Source organism: Mobula birostris, chromosome 4 (genome assembly GCF_030028105.1).
Source record: "Mobula birostris isolate sMobBir1 chromosome 4, sMobBir1.hap1, whole genome shotgun sequence".
NCBI classification, from domain to species: domain Eukaryota; kingdom Metazoa; phylum Chordata; class Chondrichthyes; order Myliobatiformes; family Myliobatidae; genus Mobula; species Mobula birostris.
The window spans coordinates 72,350,660-72,354,980 of record NC_092373.1 but is presented as its reverse complement, the minus strand read 5'-3'; the positions used below and the strand labels follow the sequence as shown (position 1 = coordinate 72,354,980).

At 36.4% G+C, this 4,321-nt stretch overlaps 1 long non-coding RNA gene across 1 annotated transcript; it reads left to right on the top strand.

The window, feature by feature from the left end:
• The first annotated feature begins 417 nt into the window (after positions 1-417).
• Positions 418-3,096, top strand: LOC140195943 (uncharacterized). Its single transcript, XR_011885575.1, has 2 exons — positions 418-621; positions 1,813-3,096. It is a non-coding gene; the product is annotated as an uncharacterized lncRNA (long non-coding RNA).
• Positions 3,097-4,321: the final 1,225 nt, after the last annotated feature.

Below are 4,321 nucleotides of genomic sequence, written 5' to 3'. Positions count from 1 at the left end.
TACCTCAGTGGCCACTTTATTAGGTACTATCTGTAAACCACCCCATCTAGCACCGACAAGCATATCACTGTCAAAGTAACAGATCATATTTCTTCCCCATTCTGATGTTTGGTCTGAACAACAAATGAACCTCTTGACCAGATCTGCCTGCTTTTATACATTGACTTGCTGCCATGCGACCGGGTGATTTGCATTAACCAGCAGGCTCACAGGTGTACCTATTAAACTGGCCACTGAGTGTATGATAAATCATTTACATGTTTTGTAATTCTCATAGGTCAAAGCATGCAGCTTTACATGTTTACAAAATATGGATTAAAAATTGAAAGGTATTTACAATTTTTTGCTCTAGAAATTGCTCAATGTTGTGATGGCATAAACCCTCCTAAACTGAAAGTGAAACTTAATTACATTTGTTTCAAGAAGCTCGGAGGATTACGGAGAACTAAAACTTGAAACATTCTTGCAAGAGCGAAATGGGGAAAATCTATCAGATACTTGTTACGGGGCTCAAAGGAAAAACGACCACTATTGATATTTCACATTCAGAAAAAGAATTCAATGAGATGAAGGTTCTGATATTCAAACAGAAACTGCTGGAAAAATTGCCACCCGGAGAAGGTACGTAAGCAGGAAGTTAGAAATTTATTCATACTCTTTAAAAAAGTATTAACAATCAGCTGATCTCGGAGTAGAACAATTTTGTGCTATTTTCTGCATGTCAGCACCAGTATCTTTATTCCTTAGCAGGTTTGTAACACAATTTTTTGTGTAAAATTCCTGATCATGTGAACAATAATACTAGATATGAAGTCCGCTGCAGAAAGTTCAGCATTGTAAAAACATGACAGTTTCTATTTGTCACTGAAGTAACCGGGATTCCCTGAAACCATACTCTATAAATTGTTGGCTCTCTCACTGCATTCTTTGTTCTCATTTACTTCTACAGTTTACTCCAGTCACAAAAACAACCTCACGTGCTCTGTTATTGTATTGTACTCTCTTCAGAAACATTCCAAAAATGGTACTGCTGCAGCGAGCAACAGAATCTTGGGTGAATTGAAGGGAATACAGAAAGAATATCATGGATGAGGGTAGGGTGAGTGTAAAAATAGGTGTTGGATATGTAGTACAGACTCAGTGAGTCAAGCACCTTGCTATACTGTGCTGTTTCTCAATTGCTGCTGAATTTTTCCTCCGGTTTCCAGCTTGCTGGTGAGGGAAGGTTGTTTGTCGATCTTTGTTATTTATAGTTTTTTTCTGTAAGTACTACTGTATTTCTTTATCTGCTCGACCTTCAACATCTAATTGCAGACACAGTCATAGAGCTACTTTCTTTGTATGTTAGTGGTGAGCACAGTTAAACAAAAAAATGCTGAAAGATATAATTGTCTTATCAGATATCTGAGGAGATAATGTAACAAGACCAAAGCATGAACTTTTGAAAATAATAGGATGAAAATAGGTCAGACTACATTGGCTGAAATTTTCACTCCAGTTTCTAAGTGTCATAAATCAGCACTTGAGTGTATTACATCAGAGCTGGATTAGAGTGTTACTGATCACTTTAGACTTCGTTGAACTTTGGGAATTCAGCATTCTAGAAATGAACTATTTACTTCTAAAATTAAAAAAAAATGCCTAATGATTGTACTTAAGATGGATGGAGTTGTGGAGGAACTCAATGAGCCAAGCAGCATCCATGGAGAGAAATAGATAGTTGACATTTTGGGATGAAATTCCAACATCTACAGTCTCTTGTATCTTCCTGAATGGAGTTATGTTTGTTTTCCTCTTTTCTTTTTTCTTTAGTTCAAGTGGATGATCTCCGTCTTCTCTTTGCAAATGATCAACTGGAAGATAATAAAACGTTCTCTGATTACAAGCTGAAGGATAAATCCACAATACTGATGGTGCTGCGTCTGCTTGGAGGAGAGAGATAATGCCAAGAATGCGTGGAATGCTGAAGCCATCACCAGATCTGCCGTTCCTCTGTCAATGGGAATATTTTTCTCGATGCTATGATGACAGAGTGCAAATCCAATAATAGGCTTCATAGCTTTACCCGCTTTTTCTTTTGAAAATACTTTAAATTAACTGTTTGTACTTTATGTCCAGGTCAATTACAAGGTGTGCGTAATCCTCAGTTTTATTTAGTTTCCTTATTTTGGCCAGAAGGACGCTTTTGCTTAAACAGAAGGATGTTGCCCCTCCTATTCACGCCCAATGGTTACGTGATGTGATGTCATGTTTAAATTTAGAGAAGATTCAATGTTCATTCTTTGAATCTAATCAAGACTTTCAAACATTGTGGGGACCTTTTCTGAATTGTTTTCAAAACCTTTGATTTGCTGTTAACGCACAGATGATGACTAACAACCTTTTTCTTTTTTTTTCTACTAATCAGCTTTGGTCTTGGTAGTGGGTTAGATTTTTTTTATATAATAAATTTATTATTTTTCAATGTTATGAACTAATTGACTTGTATGAATATAGGGTAGGGAGTCTTTATATGCGATTTAGTTTAATGTATTGACATATTTTTTACTGTACTCTGTATCCGTATAGATACAAATTAATGAAAATATTGGAAAGAGTTTCCTTATTTGAAAACTGTACAAGAACTCGCTCTTTCAGTCTACAGTCTGTTGGTGCAACATGCTATTGTAGTGGTTAATGCAATGCTTTACAGTACAGGACACAGGTTCAATTCTTGCTGCTGCCTCTAAGAATTTTTTTACATTCTCCCCATGATCGCATGGGTTTCCTCCCACTTATCAAAGATGTACACGTTGGTAGATTAATTGGTCATTGTAAATTGCCCTGTGTTTAAACTCAGACTAAATCTGGGGATTGCTGGGCACTGTAATTTGAAGGGCCTATTCTGTGCTGTAGATCAGTAAACAAACAAACAAACAAACAAGCAAACAAACAAACAAATAAATGATTGATAGATAGATAGATAGATATTTGCTCTCTTGGGAAAATCTACACAAATTAGTAAACATAAATTTATGTTATTGCAAGAAAATTCCTGATGATGTTCCAGCAGTTGTTTTGTTATTTTGAAAATAAACGTATGCTTGTATCACTTTCCATTATTGAAAATGATAACTTAAAGTTTACATAATGTGCCTTTCAAATTGATCTCATGCTTTTATCTCATTGCTAATAAATATGCCTAAAACTATCACACGTACATGTAGCACATGTAAATTGCTTCTCAATATATCCTTGCAAAAGTATTATAGATAATGTTTAATTGGACAGCAGCTAGTGAAATTAATGGATTTAGGTGTTGAATAATATGATAAAAATCATTAAAGGTTTTTTTCAGGTTCAATGTACATTAATCAATATAAGATAGTGGTAACATAAACACAATCATTTCACCTTCTAAACGCACAGATCATTTCACCATGACATTCAGGAAATGAATTTGATCAAATCTAATAGACAGACAGATAACTTCAGTAATAGATAAATAATTCACTATAGAACTATAAAAGGGCTCCATCAGAGGAAAGTGTATATGCAAAAACACACACACACACACAGGCAATCCAGGCAAAATATAATATTTGATTTAAGTGTACAATTCCCATGGAGTTCAGCAATCCTTGATGTAATGTTCCAGTCAAGTTGAGTGGCATTCAAAAGGCAGTGCTGGGCTCAGTGGTGTACAGGAAACACTATAAAACTGATTTCTGTATGTGCTGATGGCATGGGATTTACATGCATCTTCCCCAATCTATTCAGCTCTGAGGGTTTAATCCGTGATTGAAATTTATCAGGTTTGAGCCACTGTAGCGAATGGAGTGATGATTTCTGGTATTTGCTTGCCATTTGCAGCATGTACATCCAGGGTCAAGGCCTCAGAAAATCTACCCTGTAGTGCAGCAGTTAGTATAATGCTATTACAGTGTGGGTGACCCAGGTTCAGTTCCCGCTGTGGTTTGTAAGGAATTTATATGTTCTCCCCGTGACCACGTGGGTTTACTTCGGGTGCTCACACATCCCAAAGATGTACAGGTTAGTAGGTTAATTGGTCACATTGGTTTAATTGGTCAGCACTGGCTCGATGGGCTAGAATGACCTGTCACCATGCCATATCTCAAAATTTTAAAAATTCCCCACAGGAAGGATGCAAAAGTAATGATTTTGGATGCCTTTTGTACCTGTGGTGAGCAAACTGATTTCCGTTGCATATTTTCCACTGTCACTGATCTGAATGTTATCTAATGTCAGTGAACTGTTAACATAGAACGTAGAACATAGACATCTACAGGTCATTACAGGTCCTCCAGCCCACCATGTTGTG